The sequence below is a fragment of the Stegostoma tigrinum genome, chromosome 19 (assembly GCF_030684315.1).
Source record: "Stegostoma tigrinum isolate sSteTig4 chromosome 19, sSteTig4.hap1, whole genome shotgun sequence".
In the NCBI taxonomy this organism is placed as follows: Eukaryota; Metazoa; Chordata; class Chondrichthyes; order Orectolobiformes; family Stegostomatidae; genus Stegostoma; species Stegostoma tigrinum.
The window spans coordinates 11,175,287-11,200,477 of record NC_081372.1 but is presented as its reverse complement, the minus strand read 5'-3'; the positions used below and the strand labels follow the sequence as shown (position 1 = coordinate 11,200,477).

The 25,191-nt window shown below is 41.8% G+C and overlaps 1 protein-coding gene across 6 annotated transcripts in view; it reads right to left on the bottom strand.

Annotated features, from left to right (window-relative positions):
- The window catches only part of LOC125461263 (E3 ubiquitin-protein ligase Itchy-like), a 95,598-nt gene extending 86,730 nt beyond the window's left edge, over positions 1–8,868 (bottom strand). For 3 of the 6 annotated variants that reach the window (XM_048549817.2, XM_048549815.2, XM_048549819.2), the window contains exons 1-2: positions 8,755–8,868; positions 4,707–4,842 (exon numbers count right to left, since the gene is read on the bottom strand). The gene's annotated coding sequence lies outside the window, so the exon portion shown is untranslated. The remainder of the gene's footprint in view (positions 1–4,706; positions 4,843–8,754) is intronic. The other 3 variants (XM_048549818.2, XM_048549816.2, XM_048549820.2) reach the window with 2 other exon arrangements.
- Between the last annotated feature and the right edge of the window lie 16,323 nt (positions 8,869–25,191).

Below are 25,191 nucleotides of genomic sequence, written 5' to 3'. Positions count from 1 at the left end.
CAACACAGAACTAACATTCCAACACGTACCAAGTAAAAGTTGAATGCTACTCTAGGCATCAATATCATCTCTGGAGGTTAAAATATAAAAGGAATAATTTAACTGAAAAGCTTTCACAAAATCTCGAGTGTCTGCAAGGGGTTTTGCATTTGCATGAAACAATAACAATGGCAACACAATTTAAAAATGAATTTGTTGCATAACAATGCAAAACCAGAAACCAATCAGCAGTTCACATTTATCGTAAGGTATAGCATTTAGTGAACGGTGCACTACGTTGGATGAACAAACACGGCTTTCTCTGCAGGAAATATGAAAAGTCATGCAGGAAAGAAACCAATATCATTGCCCGAGATAATAAAATGTGAGGCTGGATGAACACAGCAGGCCCAGCAGCATCTCAGGAGCACAAAAGCTGATGTTTCGGGCCTAGACCCTTCATCAGAGAGGATGCTGAGATGCTGCTGGGCCTGCTGTGTTCATCCAGCCTCACATTTTATTATCATCTTGGATCCTCCAGCATCTGCAGTTCCCATTATCATTGATACAATCATTGCCCGAGTATTTCCTGAAACCAAATACTCTGGCTCAATCTGTCCACGTTCTCACCAAAGGTCAAGATCATGAAAACTCCAAATCAAAGATAATGTACATGCAAAATGGCATAAATATTTCATAAGAAGTTTACAAGTTCAACAATTTAAAAACACAGGTGGAGAGAGGAGTCACATTTCAGAACGGAAAAAGAAAGTGGTACAGCACCCCAATAGAAAACAAAAAACAGCTGTGAAAGTGAAATGAATTGAGTACAGCTATTCTGCAACTGAACACCTAACATCCATAATCAACATGCCTAAATAATTTAGATTAAAGTGGATGCAAAACAGCCTATTAAAAAATTACATTCAAACTTCAACTTACAAAATTCTCAATGTGCAAACTGTTTTCTTGAACTGAAAAACTGTAAATGTCATTCCACTGATAAAGAAAGATCAGAGAATTCTAGCTGAGCTAACTTACTGTCTGATGCCAGGTAATCATCAAAATCTACAATGAACGTTTGGATGACTACTTTACATTTACACCCCATCGGGGAGAGACAGCATTGTAAATGACTGCTCACGGTAAATTAACTAGATGCTGAAAGACTATTTCCCTTGTCTAGGATTAAGGAGTATAATCTCAGAATAAAGGGTTGCGCAGTTATGACAGAGATGAGGATGAATTTCTTCACTCAAGGGGTAGTGAATCCACGGAATTTAAATCTGAGAGTATCAAGGCTGAGATAGAGGGATATTTAAGTCAGTAAAGGGATCAAAAGTTGAGAAAAAGACTGGGAATTCAGGATTATCAATCAGCCATGAGCTCACTGAAATGGAAGAACAGACTTGATGAGCCAAATGGTCTACTTCTGCTCCTATAACTAATGGTCCGACCAGACTGAACTTGTTGTAGTGGCAACTAAAGTAATGGATGCAAGGCAATATCTATGAATGTCTTCTGTAAGGCCTTCCAGAAGACATTTGATGTGATTACTCATCATAGACTTCCAGCTAAATCTGAAGACAATGGAAACAAAAGCATGTTTTTGACCTGCTTAGAAAATTGCCCAAACGAAAGGAGACAGAATAAGGTAATTGGGTAAGACCTCAACTGGCAAAAATACACTACTCCACAAGTATTCATACCATAGCCTTGACTTATTTACTAAATCGAACAATTTAATAAACCCTTAGATGACGGGATAGAAATCTGAATATGCATGTGCTGACAAAGATAGACAGCATTGTACATAGAAGAAAATAGACAGGGACATTGATATAATAAAATAAAAGTATGGTCACTAGACCCAAAACAATAACTCTTCTTTCGCTACCAGATCTGCCGAATTTCTACGGCAATTTTTGTTTTTGTTACTGATAAATTAGATTTGGCAATGAATTTCAATGAGGCAAACAAAATGCTATCTACTTCAGTCGTAAAATGGACAGAACAGGAATCTTCCAGACAAGATAAATCTAGAAACAGGGATGGTTCAACAAGACTTGGGAATCCAGGTGTCTCTCCTCTGGCATTGTATTATTACCGAGGAAATCTAATTCATTTTCATCAAGACATCAAAGGAGATTGACAAAGATGATGTAAAGAGCATGTTTCTTCTTGCAGGACAATCTAGAATGAGAGGTCATAGATTTAGGATGAGAAAGTAGCAGATTTAAAACTGAGATGAAGAGGAATTGCTTCTATTAAAGTTTTGTGAATCAGAGTGCAGTGGATGCCAGAACAGGGAGTTAGTTTAAGGAGACAGATTTTTAATTGGTAATTAATTGAAGGGTTGGGGAAGAGTAGTCGGAAAAGTGTAGTTGAGGTCAAAATGAATCAACTATGATCACATCAAATGGTCAAGAAGGTTCAAGAGGTTGCACTGCCAACTCCTGGTGATGTTCTTAACTGAAGTTTCCAAAACGGAAGGAGATATGGTCTTCGCGAAAATTTGTATGGGTTGTGGATGCAGTTGCTCGTTAGCTCATCATGTTCCATGGTGTGCCGATGTTTTGTTACCATTCGAAGCAACATCAGAGTGATCTCTAGTTCGAGGTGTTGGCGTTCTGCTCTGTTACGTATTTATATGAACCTCTGGTGTGACAGTCTTGTCACTTCCGGTTTTTTTAAATGCATTTAGCAGCAGTCTTTAGACAGGGTCTATTTCTATGTATACACAGAAATGTTCACACAGAAGTCAACCCCATGTACAGAGCACTGCTAAAAAAACAGAACTGGAAGGGACAAGACTATCACACCAGAGGATCATATAAATTCAGAACGGAGCAGAACACCAATGCTTTGAATACAGGTCGCACTGACAACGTGGCCTCGAATGGTAATGAAACATCTGCACACCACAGAACAACTGGCTTGGTCAGCTAACGAGCAACTGCAGGGAAAGAGACAACACTGGTATAAGCATAAGCAACACAGTTGGCTCTAAATCCAGTTTCACAATTTTGAAAGTCCGATCAGCTGACTGCAAGAATAACGTAAATGTTGTTTATACAACGACACTGCTGTATCCCGCACTTAATGAGTAGCATATATTCAGAGGGCAATTTGGTGGTGTAACACTATATGTGGATGAGATGAGGGTCCTGGCCTGTTCTCTAATATAGCCTCAGCTCCTACATGTGACTTGAAGCAGACAGACCACTTGGAAACACTGCCTTAGGTTCAGTTACCATTAATATCTTTAATGCTTTCTCTCATTAACTTCGAAAAATGTGCTGATTCTTGACTTGTGTATGGTCCCACAGGTGCATGTCCTTTGTACCCCTTATTTACCCACAGGCCTCAAAATATCAGTGGGGAATGTTTCAACAGGGTTGCCTTTCTCATGTATTAATGCAAACGCTTGTGGCAGAGAATCATAAATATGAACTCAACTAACTGTTGTCGCACTGGAGAGTGTAACATTTACCATCACACAGCATAGCCTGGACGCTAATGATGTTGATAACCTGCATGACCCAGTTATTCCCAGGATAAATTCACAAAGTCAGAACTGGGAGCCAAAACTAAACTTAGTGTTATTTTAAACTGCTCCAAGAGACAAAGTTTTTTTTTAAAAACAAATTTAATTCCAATCTGAAGGAGCGAAAGACATTACAGGTCAAAGATACCTTGGGGTTCAAATACATGTTTCGCAAAGTGCAAATTAGCTTGTTAGATAACACAGCCATGACCCAATGAATTAGACTTTTTTAAAAAAAAACTATGCCACATTAAAGAAGCTAGGATGAATTCATACATAGAGATAGTAGGAACTGCTGATGCTGGAGAATCTGAGACAAGGTGTAGAGCTGCATGAACACAGCAGGCTAGGCAGCATCAGAGGAGCAGGAAAGGTGACGTCTCCAGTCTGGACCCTTCTTCAGAGAAAGAGTCTTCTGATGTCAGCTTTCCTGCTCCTCTGATGCTGTCTGGCCTACTCTGTTCATCCAGATCTACACCTTGTTATCTCTGAATTCATGCACAGTATGGTTATATCATAGTATTCAGTTTTGGGAGCTCCATAGTAAAAAAAAAAGCACAGCTGTTAGCAGCACAATGGAGGTTCATCAGAATAATGACAAGGCTATATTTTAATTGTAATATGGGAAAACGTTATTGAATAAAACTGTATAATGACATTCCAGATGCCATACGTAACTACAATGGAACTGTGGTCCATAAAACATGGTTTGACTTAAGAGGCTGACATCTTGTTCACCATCAAAAACAGCTACAAGACTGAACAAAAATGTCTCTGAACTGTATTTACAGATAACATTATGTATAATGGAGCAATCCTTGCTCTAAGGATTTAATACACTTTAGAATAGCAACAGTCATGGCCCTTTCACGATATTATTGAATTTCCTTGATTTGTTATTGAACACATACCCTAGCAATTTGATAAAACAGCTATTACTCCCATGCATTGAAAGTTCAGACAGATAATAGAGATTTGTTTGAGCCCTACTCTTAGAAGGCGTGTGGCAATCAGACTGTGTTAATAGGTCAGTTGTTAAAGTTAAGCCAATATCTTTTAAAGTCCAAAACGCTTGTGAACTGGATCATCTTGTACTGGTTGCAACATTACAGGCTCAAACTAAACCTAGTCTACAATTCTTTCCCTTGGGGCAGCCCCTAAACATAGTGAGAAAACTTACGCGTTTTGCCCCTACAACTTGTTGGCAGAACGGCAGCGCAGGATAGGGCCACTAGAGACAGACAGGGAAATAGGTGAAAGTCAGTCTTTCGGCAGTTCCTGGACTTGCTCACAGCTTTTAAATTTAGGTTAACAACCTGTCAACACAAAAGGACATGCCCATTACAGATCAAAACCAAAGGCAAAACAAGTATGTTACACTACTACAAATATAAACATCAACTGGGAAAAACCACAACGTGCTGGTGGAAAGTGACACTGATCAGAATCAAATATCTTGCCCTGGACGGATAAAAGTAGAAGAAATGGTTCTCTCATGTGCCTCTAGGTGAAGGAGACTATCAAACTCCACTGATATTAGGTGCACTTTTTCTTTTCTTTTACAGCTCTGAAGTTGAAAACTTAGAAGAAAATTTTGTATCAGAGACAATAGGAACTGTAGATGCTGGAGAATGTGAGATAACAAGGTGTGCAGCTGGACGAACACAGCAGGCCAAGCAGCATCTTAGAAGCAGGAAAGCTGACGTTTTCGCCTAGACCCTGATGCAGGGTCGAGAGCCAAAACATCAGCTTTCCTGCTCCCAAGATACTGCTTGGCCTGCTGTGTACATCCAGCTCCACACCTTGCTATCAAGAAAATTCTGCACTTTTTAAAAAACACTTAGACAGGTTATAGGGTGCTGATTATATTCTAACAGACAAAAAATATCATAGTCAACCTTAAAACTGAAGCCAGAGGTGCAAGTATTCATTGCAGCTTTAAAAATACATTATTGTGTATGTTGATGCACAATTATAATATTATGTCGTCCACGGATGCACTGTTAATAAATATGTTCCACCACAATGTAAAGTTGAGTCATGACTTCTGCGTGGAGATGAAAAGCCAAACATTACACGACTCAATACCTCAACATGTGAACTGAAAAATGTAATCTGCCAGCCAGTAACTAGATTCAAGAACTGATGAAACCAGAATAAAAGGAAATGAATCAAGTGAGGTTATTGAAATAGCACAATAAAATCAAGCATTCTGTCCTCTAAGTAAGTGAGATGCTAAATTGATAGCTCAGTTTGTGACCAGTCAAAAATATTTATTACCTGAAAACTTCAGACAAGCTTTCACGGTACCTTCACCAGCTCTGAAATCTCAAGACACAACCAAAACAAAACACTATTTATCTGAGATAATGGGAACTGCAGATGCTGGAGAATCAGAGATAACAAAGTGTGGAGCTGGATGAACACAGCAGGCCAAGCAGCATCTTTGGAGCACACAACGTTTTGGGCTAGAGCCTTCACAGAAAAGGGGGATGGGGAGAGGATTCTGAAATAAATAGGGAGACAGGGGGAGGCAGATTGAAGATGGACAGAGGAGAAGATAGTTGGAGAGGAGAGTAAAACTGCTTGTTGTCCAAACATGAAGGTGTTACCGTCCTCCCTCCAGACAAACCTCAGGGGATCTCTTTTCCACCACAACTCTCTTGTAATCTCTTTGGCCTTGAAACTGCTTGACCATGTCCTGAAGCCACTGCCTCCACCTTCATGTTTGGACATCAAGCAGTTTTACTCTCCTCTCCATGTTCGATCTGCCTCCCCCTCTCTCCATCCCCCTTTTCTGATGAAAGGTCTAGGCCCAAAATGTCAGCTTTTGTGCTCTTAAGACACTGCTTGGCCTGCTGTGTTCATCCAGCTCCACACTTTATTTATCTTGTGTGTTATTTGGGTCCTTTCAAATTGACTGCCACATCTGTCTACAAACCAGTAATTATGTTGCAAAAGGTACTTATTGGCTATAAAGCATTTTGAAACAACGCGAGGATGAGACATACTATATAAGTACTGGGTTTCGCTTTCCTACTGTAAAGCATAACTAAATAACAAAAGCAAAGCTAACGCACAAATGCAGGCTGACCTCGAAACACTGGCCTAAAGCAGAAACAGTAACCTTGCATAATGCTGGTTCATTTGTGAAAGGTCAGATTTTCTTCAATTTTGCTTTCAGTAAAGTGAAGATATACATTAAAAGGTCAACCAAACCTGCACGATAGCATCAGTTTACTGTGTCAACGTGTAGTTATTTAGTTCTTTTATAGTTAAACATCATACAGTGCCTCATGATCAGATAAATAATTGATATTAACTAATTGCAACCGGAGTGGAATGTAAAAGTCAGGAGATTTTGCTAGAGCTGTACAGAATATCGATTTGACCACACTTCAACTACTGTGTACAGCTTTGGACTCCAACCTTAAGAAGAGACATACTTGTGTCGGATGTAGTTCAGGGAAGAAACACTAGGCTGATTTGGGGATCAAACAATTTGCCCTGTGAGGAACAGTTGAGCACATATTCATAGATATTTAGAAAAATGAGAAGTAATCTTGTTGGAATTTACAAGATTCTGAAGGGATTTGACAGGGTTGATGTTGAGAGGATGTTTCCCCTCATCAATAAAATCCTGAACTAGGAGCATCATTTAAAAATAAACAAACAATCTTCCATTTCAGACAAGGAAAGGCATTTCTTCTCTGAGGGAGTTCAGATTTTGGAATTCTCTTCCACAGAGATTGTATCATATAGCCAACATTACACAACATGGAAACAGACCATTTGGTCTAAATCAACCAGATATCCAAAACTGAGCTAGTCCTATTTGCCCTGTATCCTGCTAAACCTTTCTTATCCATGCACCCCTCCTGGCCTTTTAAGTGTTGTAATTGCACCAGCCTCCATCGCTTCCTCTGGCAGCTCATTCCATACACACACCACCTTCTGTGTGAAAAGGATGCTGCTTAAATCCCTTCAAGTGTTGCCCATCTCATTTTACAACTCTGCCCTCTAGTTTTGGATTTTCCTACCCCAGGGAAAAGATCTTGGCTATTCACCTTATCCGCGCCTCTCATGATTTTAAAGACCTCTATAAAGGTCACCCCTCAGCCTCCGACATTCCAGGAAAAATGCCACAGTCTTTGCAGCCTTTGCCTATAGCTCAAACCCTCTAATCCTGGCAACATCCTTGTAATTGGGGATAAGGTAGGAACAGGATACTGATTGTGGATGATCAGCCATGATCATAATCAAAGGTGGTACTGGCTCAAAGGGCCGAATAGCCTACTCCTGCACCTATTATCTAAATCTTTTCTGAACATTTTCAAATTTCACAACATCTTTCCCACAGAGGCGGGGGGGGACTAGAATTGATCATCATTGAATATTCTGAAGGTTGAGTTACACTGATCAATAAGGAAGTTAGGATTTACTGTGTCAGGCAGAAAAGGGGGGGGGGGGTGAAGGCCATAATCAGATCAATCACAATCTTGCCAATAGGCGAATTGGCCGGGCAACCTCCTGCTCCTTGTCTTATGACGTTACAGTAAAGCAGTTGGATTAGTACCAAAAAAAATTCTCCACCACCTAAGAGCATTCCACCAATCTCAAGACAGACTTATAAACAGTACGTCAGAGCAGTCAAAGCGCAGAAAGCACCGATCTTTGAACACTAACCTCTCCAATGGAACTAGGGAGGACTTGAAACAACTATCATCATAGTGTCCTAGAATCTGGGGAGGTGGGGGCAGGGGCAAGTGGACCGAGTAGAACTACAAACCGACCTTTAAACCTGGCACGAAGACTAGTTCAGGGGCTGGGTGTTAGAAATGCCCGTCCTTCCAAGAGAAGGGAGACCTAAAGTTTCCTCGCTCTGAAACTTTCCCACATTTGGGTGTCCACAATGCAATTTAAATTAAAGAACAAGGACTCGTCTCGACGCAAGTCCGTGGTCACTCCAGCTTTTTAAATAGGCAGTGAAGCGGCCTACCTCAACAGACAGACGGGGAGAAACCAGTGGGTGAAACCAGAGCAGGCCGAGTGAGCGAGACAGACTGCTCTCCCACGACATTAGGCGACCCCATCCCCCTCTCTCCATCCGCCGCAACCCCCCCCAAAACCAAAGACCCCAGCCTGGGAGCAGTTCCCAACCGCCACTTTCCTTACCCCCGCCACATAAACGTTCGAACGAGAACGGGAAACCGAAAAAGTTTTCTTACTGGAGGAGCCGGCCCGGATAACAGCCAGACCCGCTTCAGAAAGACAACCGCGGGCTCTTCTTCAACGCTCCCACCTTCGCCAACGCCGCCGCCATCTTGCAGCGCCTGCTCACGTGATGGACTCTGCCTCCACCCCCACAGGGTCATCCAGGCTCCGCCCTCTTGACCCGCTCTCATTGGCCGCCGACGTCATGGAAACCGCCTGTCTTTGCCGGTGCGCGTCGATTGGTCCGCGCGGACGTCAATCATCCCCGGCGATGTTGCCAAGGTGGGCAGAGGGCGCACGTGGACCAGTTCCCTGTTATGGTTCTGAAGACCCGCAGGTTCTTCCATTACTTCGATGGGAGCGCCTGTACAAACATAGCAGAAGCAAATTACTGCAGATGCTGGAATCTGTACTGAAAACAACACATACTGGAAATGACAGCGGGTCAGATAGTATAACTGAGTGTGGAGCTGGATGAGCACAATATCCTTGGAGAGAGAGCAAGTTAACGTTACAAGTCTGGATGACTCTTCATCAGAACTGAAGACTTGCCCTGTCTTCGTGGCTACTATCTGACCCGCTGTGATCGCCAGCACTTGTTGTTTTCAGTAAACTGTCATAGCATACTGCTGCACCTTCCCAATTATTTTTAAAACTGTACGAATTCCAAATCCAGGGAGGCAACGGCATTATCGCTAGACTATTCACCCAGAAACCAAGATAATTTATACAAACCCAGGTGCGAATCCTGCCATGGCAGGTGGTGGAATTTGAAATCAAAAAAATGTCTGGATTTTAGAGTCGAATGCTGACCGTGAAACCATGGCCAATTTTTAGGAAAAACCAATCTAATTCACTAACGTCCTTTAGAGAAGGAAGCTGCCATCTTCATCTGGTCTGGACTGCGTATGATTTCAGACCCACAGCAACGTGGTCGATACTTAACTGTCCTCCAGGCAATAGGGGATGAGCTATAAATGCTGACCTGGCCAACAGCACCTCTATTCTGTGACTGGATAGAAAAATTCTCAACATCATTTCAAGTGGGTTGGACCACAGGGATAGGAAGATCTTACTGTAACTCTACAAGGTGCTGGTGAGACCACCCCAGAGAATCATGAGCAGGTTTGGCCCCCTTATTTAATGAAAAATATAACTTCTTTGGAGGACGTTCAGACAAGGTTCAGTAGGGTCATCCCTTGTCTTGCGAGCCTGGCCTTCCGGTCTTCTTGTGAATATAGGAGATATGGGTTGGAAGTTCACAGATGACACCAAAATTGGAGGTGTAGTGGACAGCAAAAACAGTTATCTCAGAGTATAATGTTACTTTGATCAGATTGGCCAATGGGCTAAGGAGTGGCAGATGGAGTCTAATTTAGATAAAATGTGAGGTTTTCTAGTTTGGTAAGGTAAATCCAGCAGGACTTATACACTTAATGGTAGCGTCCTGGGGAGTGTTCCCGAGCGAAGAGACCTTGGAGTGTAGGTTCGTAGATCCTAGCAAGTGGAATCGCAGGTAGATGGGGTAGTGTAATGATTCTGTCACTTTAAAAAGGTTATTTGTCCTGGGTTTTTTTGAAGAAAGGCTGTAATGGCAGAGGTACTAAAGGGGCTATGGAGATGGCTTAAGCCAATAACTTAGGAGGCTAGGTTTTTGGAAACAGTTGTAACAATGAAACGGGAGTGGCTAGTTCACACAGATCAGACTTCTGGGTTTTCTTAGCTTTGGCGGTCAGAAGCCGTTTGGTTCCCATAAGAGTTGGGGCTTCAGTAAAGCTGTTACTTTCTCGGAAATCTCTCTTGATGTTGTTTCCTCCTGGATTGCAGAATTGCACGTACAAATCTGTGTCGGAATTTAGCTTTTTGCCAAGGGGCGTGTTTATGGGATGTTACTACATTTGAACAGTTAATTAGTAATAGGTATGGTACCTTTATTCAGTTAAGGTTCCCAATAATTAAGTTATTCTAAATTCATCTTTCTTTTGTTTGCATTTTTAACTGCAATGTTTAAAAATTATGTTTTGCTTAACATCATGCAGTTTGACCAGTTGCATCACATCTGGAACGTGCACTTCACATCTAACTTTAAAATAAGAAAAAGGTTAGGGTCAAGGCTACCTTCTTAAAATATTTTGAGGGGGTCTGGTCTGGTCCATTAGCAGTAATGAAGGCGGCATTGGTACAGTGATAATGGGAACTGCAGATGCTGGAGAATCCAAGATAACAAAGTGTGGAGCTGGATGAACACAGCAGGCCAAGCAGCATCTCAGGAGCACAAAAGCTTTTGTACTCCTGAGATGCTGCTTGGCCTGCTGTGTTCATCCAGCTCCACACTTTGTTATCAAGGCATTGGTACAGTTGCCTTTATTGGTCAGTGGGCCAAATATAGAAGTTAGGAGGTCATGTTGTGGCTGAACAGGATTTTTGTTAGGCCATTATTGGAATACCGTGTTTAATGCTGATCTTCCTACAATGGCAAAGATGTTGTGAAACTTGTAAATCCTTTTTGTACCCTTTCAAGGACAATGCCAGGTTTGGAGAGTTTGAACTACAGGGAGAAGCTGAATAGGCTCTGGAGCATTGGAGGCTGAGGGGTGACTTTGCAGAGGTTTATAAAATCATGAGGGGCACGGATAGGGTGAACAGTCAAGGTCCTTTCCAAAACCACAGGGCATGGTTTTAAGGTGAGAGGGGAAAGATTTAAAGAGGATCTAAGGGGCAGCCTTTTCATGCAGAGGGTGGTGTTTGTATGGAATGTGCTGACAGAGGAGGTGGTAATTGCTGGTATAATTGCAGCATTTAAAAGGCATCTCGATTGGTACATGAGCAGGAAGGGTTTAGACGGATATGGGCCAAATGCTGGCAAATGGGACTAGATTAATTTAGGATATCTGGTCAGCATAGATGAGTTGGACCAACGGCTTTGCTTCCCTGGCATATATCTCTTTAGTCTTTGTCATAGACTTATACAGGTTGGGACTCTACTCACTGGAGTCTAGAAGAATGAGAGATGATCTCTTTGAAACATAGATTCTTAAAGGGCTTGACGGAGTAAAATATTCCCCTCTAGGACAACAGGGTATAGAGTCAGAATAAAGGAGTGCCATTTTAAGACTGAAATGAGAAGGAATTTCTTCTGTCACAGGATTGAGAGTCTTTGGAGCTCCTTGCCACAAAGAACTATAGGGGCAGAATCCTTGTGCATACGTAAGGCTGAGATCAATCAATCATCTTATCTGTGGAGGAACCATGGGTTATGGGAAAAGGCCAGGAAAGTGGATGTGGTCCTGTTGAATGGTGGAGCAGGCTGAAGGGGTCGAACAGCCTACTCCTGTTCCTATTTTTAATGGTCTTATTTCAAAGCAGTTACAACACAGACAGCATGCAGCCTATGCTGTTTTGCTTATTTAAATTCAGATGTGTTATGACACACCTGTGGAACAGGCGGGCCTTGAACCCTTGAATTCTCTTAGTGGTAAGGGCACTACCACTGTACATACAAAATCCCCACTCTGCTGGCCTTTGCTGGTGTTTATGTCCTACACAACCTTCCTCCTAGCCTTATCTTCAAACACCCTTATATTACTTAATACACAGAAATCACTTCAGATGCTAGAAATATGGAATGAAAACAGACAGAAGATCGAGCAGCACGTGTGGGGGAGAGAAACAGTTAAATGTTTCAAATCCAATAGGACTGACTCTTCACAGCTGGCTTCAGAAAAGCTTCTATTTGTTGTTGCCTCAAGTTTAGCTATTTGCTCAAATGTATCTATGCTCTGCCAAACAATCCCATATTCTTACTAACATTCCCACTAAGCAGTTGTGCAGTGTCCAAGGGTCCATATACACCGATTGGCATGCCAACAGTACAATAATTCATTCCCCTCCAGTTTCTCCACCCATGGTCGCATACAGATCTTGTAGGCCCAGGCAGCAGCAGAACAAATTACAGGGAACATAGATTCTTGCCCAAATCAACAGGTTTCTCCTGAATATCCTTCTGCACATATTTGTGTCCATCTTATATTTATGGCCACTTCTTCTTGATATCCGCGGTATGTTCTGTGCATCCCTCCATTTGGCCAAATGGGTACATTCCATTGTTAAATGATGCATCCTGCAAAGGGTTCATATTTTCATAGAATCCCTACGGTGTGGAAACAGGCCATTTGGCCCCACAACCACCCCTCCACAGAGCATCCCACCCAGACCCATTCTCCTAGCCCTGCATTTCCCATGGCCTACCCATCCAAACTAAACATTCCTGGGCACTATGGGCAATTTAGCATTGCAAATCCACCAACCCTGCACATCTTTGGACTGTGGGAGGAAACCAGAGCACACGGAGGAAACCCACACAGACACAGAGAGAATGTGCAAACTTCACACAGACAGTTGTCCAAGGCTGGAATCGAACCCAGGTCCCTGGGGCTGTGAGGCAGCAGTGCTAACCACAGGCTGCGTCAGAGAGATGATTCTGAGTAGAATTTTGTCCTAAGCCCGATAGTACAATGGTAGAATATTAAAAAAAAAACAAGATAATCTTACCGAGAGCTTAGCATCAACAGTCTCTGTAGACCCTGGCACAGGACACTACCTCTTGTAAGATCTGTTATCATGGTAACAGACGGTGAAAATTGGTAAACGACCCTCCAGCAGGTGAAAGGCAGTGGGAAACAGCAATGAAGCCAAAACTCAGAAGGAATAGGAAAGATCAGTGAGAAGAAGCAGAAGAAAAAGAATGATGTGCTGCTAAGATGCTGCTTGGCCTGCTGTGTTCATCCAGCTCCATACTTTGTTATCTTATGATTTGAAAGCAGTTTATGTAGAGTGATTAAGCACACAGGACAGCACAAGAAGCAACTCCAGCAAAAAGAAGCAATAGAATTCACACTTACTGGTCACAAAATCTTTCAAGAATATCATAAGCCCAAAATAAGTCGAAGAAGTAGCAAAACTCTTGTAAACATTTCACCATGTACAGGAGCAGTCCAGGGCTAGCAGCTAAGGAAAACCAGTTCTCTATGCAATCAGCAGCATACAGACAACTTTTCAGTGAGACAATGTAGAAATGAAGGAAGTGTCATTTAGGAACTTGCTTTTGGGGCTTTTGGTACTCATGACAATCTTTGAAGAAATATAATTTTAGAAAGCATGAGATTTATTGCCTATGTAAAAACTGGAAGAGAGCATTAATGCTCTTGATCGATTAGAATTGCCAGTTTGGAAATCTGAAAGATGGCCGAATTAGAGGCCACATTGTGGCTGGAGTCTTGGAAGAGAATTTATTGGAATTTTTACAGACATGGGAATTTTTGAGACTTGCAAAAGCAGGTAGATGTGAGTTAACAGAACAGGGTTTTATTTAAGGCCTCAGGGAGGTGTTGGTGAGAAAACAAATTAAAGCAGTTTGTGGGACACAAAAGAGAAACATAGTTACATCAGGTCTAGGAAAATGTAAAGAGAGTGCCAGCTGCCTTTATGCAGTAGTTTTGCTTTACTGGGAAAAACCTCTATCAGTGCAAAAATGCTGAGTGCCAGTCATAGAGCCCACAACATGGAAACAGACCTTCAGTCCAACTAGTCTATGCTGACCAAAATCCAAAACTAAACTAGTCCCATCTGCCTGAACTTATCTGATATCCATCCAAAGATTTCTTATTCACGTATTTATCTAAATGTCTTTTAAAAGTTGTGACTGTACCCACATCCATCACGTCCTATGGATACACATTCCACACGTGAACCACCTTGTGTGTGAAAAAGTTGCCTCTCATGTCTTTTTAAAGTTTTTCTCCTCTCATCTTAAAAATGTGTCCCCGGTTTTGAAATTCCCCCACCCTAAGGAAAAGATACCTGTCATTCTCCTTATCTACACTCCTCATGATTTTGTAAATCCCTATGAGGTTACTCCTCAACCTCCTATGCCACTCAAGTTTAACATAACTTCATTTCTTTTGCACTCTGTGCCCCTCTTAATAAACACTAGGAAGCTTTACTGTTTATTAACTGCTCTCTTCACTTGTCCTGCCACCCTCAATGATCTTTACATGTGTACATCCAGGTCACTCTGCTCTGCTCCAGTACCCACTTGGTAGGTGTTGTTAGGTTCATTTTTCAGAGACCCTCATGGACTTGATGCAAGAGCAAGACACTGACCTGGTTAAAAAAACACAATCCTTTATTATTAAGCAAGTACAAGCTGCGGAGGATCGCTGTACGCACCCCGGCACAGAGTACTGTGAGCAATTCTGTCCGAACAGGGGACAGTCCCCGCTTTTATACCCTTGGAATTGGCAGATACATAAAACAATTACTACATCCGAACCATCACGAGTATGTGGTCACGTCGCTATAACGAGAACAGGATACAGCTTTGATCGTCACAACGTGTATGATAACGACAGGATGCGATTTCAAGTGGCGACGACTGCCTGCCTTGATCAAAGGTCACTGACCTGGCCATTTCAGCAGAAACAGGGGTAGGCAGCAGTGTGGGTAGAGCCACAAAGATTACAAAGCTTAATACTTTTTGCGTTTACAGATGTTTCACACCAAAGTCTATTCGGGTAAGGAAGTTGAGACAGTGTTCACACCTGTATGAGCTGATAAGGAGCATAAAAATTCATGGGATGTTAACCCATTAACAGCTTAGTGTATACTTTATTTTATTGCCTTTCAGTGTTCTTCCTAACAAAACACATCAATTCACACTTTGCTACATTGAATTTCATCTGCCACTTGTCTGCCCATTCTAATAACTTATTAACGTCCTTTTGAAGTTCCATGCTGTCCCCTTCATGTTTCATAATTCTTCCAAGTTTTGTATCATCAGCAAATGTTGAAAATATGCCTTGTTCACCAAAGTCATTGACGTAAACCTTTCTGTTGTCTGAAAAACTTCTCTTAATCACTAATTTTGTTTCCCAATTTATCCAGTTTTCTGTTCTTTTTATTCTATACACTCCAATTTTGCTGACAAGTCTGTCATGTGGCATTTTATCAGGTGCCCTTTGAAAGTCTATGTACACTCCATCAACCGCACTATACTCATCAACCTGCTCTATTACCTTCAACAGATAATGGTCAACCCTCCTTTCAAACTACAAAGCTGTCATCTGCACAGCATGCTTAAATCATTGTGAAGTTTAATCATCATGAACCTTCAGCCTGGAGATAATGGGAACTGCAGAATCCAAGATAACAAAGTGTGAAGCTGGATGAACACAACGGGCCAAGCAGCATCTTAGGAGCACAAAAGCTGACGTTTCGGGCCTGGACCCTTCATCAGAAAAGGGGGATGGAGAGGGGATTCTGAAATAAATAGGGAGAGGCGGATCGAAGATGGATACAAGAGAGTTGCAGTGGGAGAGAGATCCCCTGAGGTTTGTCTGGATGAAGGGTCTAAGCACAGTCTTCAGTTCAAAGCCTCTTTGGAGAAATGCAAGTACAGCCAACTCTCAACATGCATAAAGACAAGACATTTTAAAACTTTTTGCTACAGGAAAAGGAGTCTAACTCAAAAATAAGAAGGAAACTCCACCACAACGAGTAACATTCAACAAATTGAAAATCCTGAAACCAATGAGATAGCAAGATTCAAGGGTGTTCTGAAGAAGGGCTTCTGGTCCCAAAATGTTAACTTTGTTTCTTTCTCTACAGATGCTGCCAGACCTGCTGAGCTTTTCCTGTTGATTTCGTTTGTATTAGATTCAAGGAACCAATTAGGTCCAAGGAAAACTTCAAATGACACCAAATGCACTGTCAGACATTCCTGTTGAACAACCAGCACAGAATTTTATTCTGTCAAGAATTTTAGTTTATAAATAGTCATACGCATCTAGAGCTACATATTACCCACTGCATCAAAGTGATTCGAAATAATCTAGAATGCTCAGAAAATACAGCAAGAAAATGGTTACTAGACAGGAGGGATGGCTAGGATATATTTTAAGTAATCCAGTACTTAAACAATACTTCAAGCGACAAAGACATCTGAATGTCATTGATGATTTCCTAATCAACATCGAAAGATTGCTGAGCCCAGGGGTCCTCAGACTCACCACTCTTTAGAAGACACACTCATGGTGTATAACAACAAGTCATGCCAGAACAGAAAAGTCCAAGTTCTGGTCGTGAATTTCAGGATCACAGGGAGAAATGATTATGAATCATATCAACTATGCCATCTACTGTCAAGAATAAAATGAAGGATTCTTCATTTTCATCCAGGCGATGGGTGAACCTTGATATGGACCTTTTGTGACCTAACATATTTATCATGGTCATCCACTATTACACAAGGTGGCATGAGGTTAAAAACTTGCATGGACTCACATTCAGAGCCATTATTACCTGACTCAAGAAATGTTTTGCAACAGACAGCATTCTCCCCCTCCACCACTGCATCCCAAAACCAGCCCAGCTCATCCCCTCCCCCCACTGCATCACTTAACCAGCCCAGCTCGTCCCCGCCTCCCTAAACTGTTCTTCCTCTCACCCATCCTCTCCTCCCACCTCAAGACGCACCTCCATTTCCCACCTACCAACCTCATCCCACCTCCTTGACCTGTCCATCTTCCCTGGACTGACCTATCCCCTCCCTACCTCCCCCCTCCTTGACCTGTCCATCTTCCCTGGACTGACCTATCCCCTCCCTACCTCCCCACCTATACTCTCTCCACCTATCTTCTTTTCTCTCCATCTTCGGTCCGCCTCCCCCTCTCTCCCTATTTATTTCAGAACCCTCTCCCCATCCCCCTCTCTGATGAAGGGTCTAGGCCCGAAACGTCAGCTTTTGTGCTCCTGAGATGCTGCTTGGTCTGCTGTGCTCATCCAGCTTCACACTTTGTCGTTTCTGATGACAGCCACAGTTTACAAATAAACATCACAGAAACCAAGGAGTTTGTTTATATCACCAGTTAGCCCGGATACTTATAGGCTAATGGAAGGCCAAGAGAGGAGTCAACTAAAGCCGTTTGAAAAAAGGGCAAGGATTTCAACTTAGCATGACTGAGTGATCGTTCTGTGCCATGACAAAAGAGTTCTTGCTCTATGCAAACTCTCAATGGGCAGAAAATTACTGACTCAAATCCCAGCCCTTTTACAAATACACACTAATTATTATGTCAACAGTAAGAGAGAGACAGTACCAAACAAGTCAACCAGAAACTACAACCAACACCATATAGTTCCCAGAACTCCAAACAGGGGAGTTGCTATGGATACAGGAGCAGACCAATGAAGGCAAGGTCCTGGAAACTGCGGCAACTGAGGTCTTATATCGTTCCAACAAAAAATTGAATCCACGGAGAAACAGAGTGCCCTTATTTCCATTAGATGGAGACCCTCCCCTAGTGGAATGGAGATATGCAGAAGATCAAGAATGATGAAGGCCTAGGCCCGAAACATCAGCCTTCCTGCTCCTATGATGCTGCTTGGCCTGCTGTGTTCATCCAGCTCTACACCTTGATAACCCGATTGTAAATTAGAATTCTGTGATGAGTCCAACTCTGATTCACCACATGCAAACAAAACATTGGAGATTAGAGACCTTCAACTTCCTGATCAGGGTGATTGGCAAAACTATCACGTCACTTAGCTATGTGAGCCAGAGACATTGAGAGACTTAGGAGGATGAGGGAGATGTAAATGCTAGCATGGCCCAGAGACCATAGGGCTGTGTTTTCTCATTAGAAAGAGATGACAGTGGTGAGTTTAACCAGAGGGCCACCATGCCTCAGGCAAGAGTGAGGTCAGGAAAGTAGCAGTTTCATGATGATCTCAGTACAGAAATTGAACCTATGCTGTTTATGTCACTGCGTTACAAACCGGCCATCTCACTAATTAAGCTGATGTAAGATTATGTGGTGTCTCATGCTCATACATTCATGCTCTCATCGCTGTGTGTCATAGCATGTGACCTGTTGACGTAAATGTCTCATATGCCATTTTAACCTGGAATCACCAGAAATACGACATGCTACTGGAGGCAAGCTACTGTGAGTAATGCAATAGTTTAACACTAGCTCAGACACTGATGTGACTAAGAATGTAATGTTACTTGTAATAAATGTCTGTTAGATTCTTCAAGTCATGAATATCGATGCCTAGTTTCTTATGTTACAGGAGATAGCATAAGCATTGTTGTATCAAGTACAAACAAACTCATATCTTGGTACTAGTAAAATATCTAAGAAAAGATTGCAATATTTTAAATGGCAGATATTTGGAAAACTAATCAAAGAAAGATAACAGCTGTGGAAGTCTGGAGAATTTGGACAAAGGAGCAGTTACACACCTTTCAGCATCAGTTTATCTGGAGAATGTGGTGTGTAGATATGGCACTGTTCAGCAAGAAAATAGAGGTAATTTATTCTTCCGTGTCCTTACCTCAACATCCACACTCAGGATCATGTCATCACATGCTACCACAAACAACCCATTTTCACCTGCTCATGGTCCCCAGTAACAGCCACTGATTTTCCAAGGCTGGCCTTATCCCATTTCTTGGATTGTTTGCCTGTTTTCTCTCGCTTGGGGCTCCATCTCCATGTACCATTTACTCCTCCCCCACCTCATCTTCAAGTTATTTATTTATTTGATTTATTGTTGTCACATGTTTCTGAGTACAGTTTTGTTTTGTGAGCAGTATAAGCAGACCATACCATATAGATGGTAGAGTGATTTGTATGTCACAATCTGCCTGTACTGCTATATAGCAAGCTTTTCGAAGTGACAATCAGTTCCAAAGAAAGCTCATTGGTCCTGAAGCACTAACTCAACTTTCTCTTCACAGATGCTGCCAGACCTGCTGAGCAATATCTGCTTTTCATTCAGATTTCCAGCGATTGTAGTTCTTGGTGCTGTATTTTAGAGGTGATTTCTTATTGATTAGAATGTAAATTCTTTCATGACACAAACAAATTTCTAAGAGTGCCTTATTTAAAAATGCTTCAGTTACAAATCCAAGGAAAAAGCTACAGACCTGTACTGAAGCATACTGTGTATGACACATTTCTCCCTCTCATTAAAATAAAATCAAACTGGGTAACGCTTCTGATCTCGTGTAAACAAACAGCAGTTAAATAGACCCAAATGCACAACTCCAAACAGCCCCTGCTTAAAAGCAGCTAAAGTGGTTTTCTGCAGCAAGAAAATTGATCTGATTCCAACATTTGGGAGGTTCCACAATTTTCTTTCTACAAATTGACACAAAAATAAAACAATAGCCCTCATAAAGTTATGATCAGAGATAACGGGAACTGCAGATGCTGGAGAATCCGAGATAACAAAGTGTGTTCATCCAGCTTCACAGCAGGCCAAGCAGCATCTTAGGAGCACAAAAGTTGACGTTTCGGGCCTAGACCCTATGCCCTCAAAGTCATCACTTCATTTTCTGGCATTAATGCTGCCTTCATGCAGAAAACTACTACAAACCTGCAAATTATTAAATTATAAGCGTGCAATTCTTTTAGGAGATGCAACAGGGAAAAACAAAAGTACAACAGAAGCAAAAATGTAAAACAAAAGGAAAGACAAAACTAAACAAAACTAGTAAAATAAATAAACAAACCCTGCACTGTACTCTACTTCTTCAGTAATGAAAATAACAGCATTGAAAAATTAAAGGTAAAGTCTCATTATGGATTGAGCATGCAGGGATACATTTAGTGAATTACAACTATTTAACTAACATATGCAATTTTATTTTACAGATCAAACAATAAATGACCCCCAGAAGAGGTCTAAAAATTTTATTTATCATTGGCAAAGGGGGTCTTCACAGAATTAACACAGCTGTTTGTTTCTATGGATGATCACAAAGTTCCACAAAATATCAGGAAAGTTCTCAAAAATCTGGTCAAAGTAAGAACTAACTTCAGGATTAACAGATTTCAATTCATGTCAGACAGACAGCAATCCCTGCTTTATGCTTCTGCTGCACTTTTGTTTTCCCTCTTGCTGCTCCTTATAGAATTGCAGGTTTGTAATTTAACAATTTGCAGGTTTGTAGTAGTTTGCTGCTTGAAAGCCTCATTAATGCCAGAAAATGAAGTGATAATTTCATGAGGGGGGTCTAGTGCCTAGTTTGTTAGAAGATGGTACAGCAAAGGACCTCAACGTGACTTTCACAAACAGGAACTATCAGAGGCTTACTGAGTTGATCATCACCTCAACGATGATTAAATCTTTAGGAAGGATATTTTGGGCCAGTAAAAGGGCCATACCATTTTTGCATATTTGAAGATGGACGCAAGTATGAAGCCATACTGGCAGACCAACAATAATTAGGTGATTAGTGTAGCAGAGGTTTCTAAAGTACACAATCACACCAGATCATAAGAAATCATTATTGATCGTGGTGCTACAATGTGAAAGAACATTCAAACCATTAGACAAACCAATGATTGACCAATGAACTAGTGAAGTCCAGTGTACGACACAGCAATTATCCAGTAAGACCAAGGTAAAAATTGTAATAATGATTGTAATAACGCGGCGTTAAGTGGCAGCACCAAGACAAATTAGTCAAACAAATACAACAGAAACCAATATGTAGCTCTCCAGCTGCGTCTATCAGGATGAGTTGTCAAACGTCTGAAGTGTTACATTAAATTTACTTTTCTTGTAAACACCTGCTTCTATAATTATAAAAGCGACAACACGTGCCTACATAAACCATGTGTGTGTGTTTGGGATACTTTTTTATTTGGAATAAGGGGAAATAGTGTTGTGTTTCACAGTCAGCATGCCCGAATTCCTTTAAGTAACATGCTCATGATATGATCATTGTATCATAGCACTTGACCTGAGAAAAGCCTCATGCTTCACCTTAACCCAGGATCACTTGAAACCTGATGACAACTATTGGAAACCATGCTGCTCTGTGTAATGTAATGTGTCTGCAGACAGTAATGTACGTTTGTAACAGTTAGCTGTTCAAGACTTTTTGGATTCTTCAATTCCACTTTATCCATATTTAATCACTGATGTTATGGGAAATAACATTAGCACCACTACCAACAGGTAATACAAATTTGCCTCAGGCAGGGTGTATCATTTAAGATATTAATAATGCATTACGTCAGAGATTTGTGGTAAGATGAAAAGTAAAGGGTTAATACACAAACCCACAAATAGTATCTGTCAATAATGATCTAAGAGATCACATGACAACGAGTTTTAGTGAGAAATAATTTAATGTACATTCTTATGCTGAATTTAATAGTGTGAATGCTTCCCAAAATATTAAATCAATGCATAGTCTTAGAACAGCAGTCTCTAAAGCTTCTTATCCAATTCCCACCCTTTCCAAGGATCACATAGTGATAACAAACACCTGACATGCCCTCCATCTGTCTGCAAATGCTTCAAGATGTCCCTTTATGTTTTTTTCCTTCCTCATCTTTTTATCTAGCCATTCATTGCCAGAATCTAAGCTATTCATCTCAGCTATTTCATGTGGAAGCAAGTTGCACATTCTAAATTTACAAATATAATCAAAGTATCGCAGAAGCTTGAACACACACACACCAGCAAGTTCAGGAACAGCCTCTTTGCTGCCATTATTAGACCGATGAACAGATTTTCTAACTTCAAATAATACTGATCTTGCAAATGTTGATCTTGTCTAGCACGTGCCCTGCGCAACGTAATCTGTCCAAGTATTTTATCCACCCTATGATCTGCCTGTACTGCTTGTAAGCAAAGCTTTTCACTGTACTTATGTAGAGCCGGAGGAACACAGGTGGTCAGGCAGCGTCAGTGGAGCAGGAAAGTTGACGCTATGGGTCGGGACCCTCCATCAGGGCAGGAACAGGTCAGTATTTTCTGATCTAACAGGCTATTTTCGATGTTTCAGTCCTTAAGGTTGTGGTGATGAGCTTTCTTCTCAAATTGCTGCAGTCCATTCAGCATGGGTAAACCCAAACAGCGCCATCGAAGAATGAGCTCTGGGATTTTGACTCAGCGACACTGAAGGAATAGCGATATATTTCCAAGTCTGGATGATGAATGTCTTGGAGAGGACTATGTAAATTACTGTGCTCCCCTGTATCATGCCACACTTCTTGCAGTGGGCAAAGGCCCTGGCTTTGGAAAATGCAAAAGAACTTTTTTTTTGCATTGCATTGTAGTGATGATACACACAGCTGCCACTATTGAATGATGGAGGAGGGAAAGTGATACCAATCAAATGGGCTGCTCTGTACTGAAGGGTGTCAAGCCTCTCCAATGTAGCTGGAGCTGCATCAGTGTAGGCAGATGGGGAGTATTCCATCACACTCCTCTGTGCTTTGTACATGGAGGAGGAGCCAGGAGGTGAATTACTTGTAACAGGATTCCTAGCACTTTACCTCCTCTTGCAGCCACAGTATTTTGATGATTAGTCTGGTTCAATTTCTGGTCAATAGTCTACCCCAGAATGTTGATAGCGGGGGGGGGGGGGGGGGGGGAAGAATTCTGGGAAGGTAATGCCATTGAACAGCAAGAGCCTAAGGTTAGATTCTTGAGAAATGCCTCTACTGAGATTCCCTGTGCAAGTATAAATCAGCTATAGAACTTCACTTTTTTCTTGGTTGTAGCATCAGACAATGGTGTCCTGATTCACTGAAGCGCAGGAAAGACTTTAAGACTTGCCTCTTTGCTATGATTTAGGGACAATTAAATAGAAGGTAACTGCCTTGAAAAGAATTTTGTAAAAACAAAAAAGGTTTTTAAAAACGTAACCGTCAGTGTGAGCCAATGTCAAGGCTGGCATTTATGATACGCCCACAACTGTCTTTGTGGTGCTGACAAGCTTTCTCCTGAACTGCTGCAGTCCCACCATATCTGCATGGTAATGTTCTAATGAAGTGGTTGCCTCGGAGTTCGGTGGTGGAGTTAACAACTTCCGGTTTGCTGAAGCAACCTTGGCAACTTGCTGCATTGAAGCCTGCAAGTTGTACAGATGGCAGACATTCCAGGCTCTGCTAAGGTTTGGTTAGTGAAGTGGAACAGTAGTAAGCCACTTAGTCCACAGTCTGTGACTAGTTCAAACCTGTATCTCAACTCCAACCACCTGTCTTGCATCTTTGTCTGCTTCTACTGCTTTTAAACTTAATTTTAGGATTCCATCAATTATATCTTGTGCAAGTGTTCTATACTTCCAGATGTTTTTCTGATCAACCTGTTCAGAGATGCTGTGAGACGCCTCTATTGCACGTAGGACCTGAACCTGGGCCCTCTGGCTCACAGGTAGGGATACCGCCACCATGCCACAAAAAAAAATCATTGATCCACATGTCTAACTCCCTTAGAGTGATAAAGGTCTACAGACCAGGAAAGAAAAAAAGGTCTCGTTGGCCTATCTAGCATAACAATTTTTTTGAAATGCTAAGAAACCTCAAACGAATCACCAAACGTGGAATGCACAGGCAAGCAGCAGGGGTAACCAAATGCAGGGAGGTACAAAGCATTCAATTTGCTAACGACACCAGACCAGTAATCCAGAAACACAGGTTAATGATTGGTGGATGGGTTCAAAGCCCACCTGGGAAGCTGGTGAAATTTAATTTCAACTAAATTAACAATATTGAATATAAACAAAGTCTCTGTAAGAATCATCAATTGTTGTAAAAACCAGTCCGGTTCACTGTGGTCCCTCAGGCAAGGAAATCCGTCATCTTTACATGGGTCTGACCTACATGTGGCTCCGACCTACATGTGGCTCCACACCTACAGCAAAACGTAGGCTGCACAACTAGCAAGATTGCTCAGCAGGACACTTAGTTTAGGGGCAATTTAGGATGGGCAACAAATGCTGGCCTTTTTGTGCAAATGAGAAATATGAAACAGAGCCCCATTCTAACTGGGATGGTGAAACAGCATGATGAGACAGCAGTACTGAACACTGAGCCGCTCTGCCACCCCTGTTGTGTTCTTCAGGATTGGATTGAGGAGTGCATGAATACAAATTATTGAAGAGTTAGGGTGAGTGGAGAGCACGATTAATAGAGGACCCTAGATCCTGGTCTGTTTGTTTGGGTTTGTTGCTGAGAAATCGGCGGACTGTGTTCAGTGGATACCCAAACAAACAGACAAAACATGCCCAGAAACCATAACCACTCTCCCCTATGTCAAAGGCATTTCGGAAATGACTGCCAGACTACTCGGACCTCTTGGCATCAGGGTAGCCCACAAACCCACCAACACACTAAAACAGCAGCTAATGAACTTCAAAAGACCCTATACAGACAACAAGCAAAACAAACGTCATCTACAAAATACTTGCAAGAACTGTGACAGACACTACATTGGACAAACTGGCAGGAAGCTAGCCACCAGGATACATGAACATCAGCTAGCCACAAAACGACATGACCCACTATCACTCGTATCCTTACATACAGATGAGGAAGGACACCACTTTGATTGGGACAACACATCCATCCTAGGACAAGCCAAAC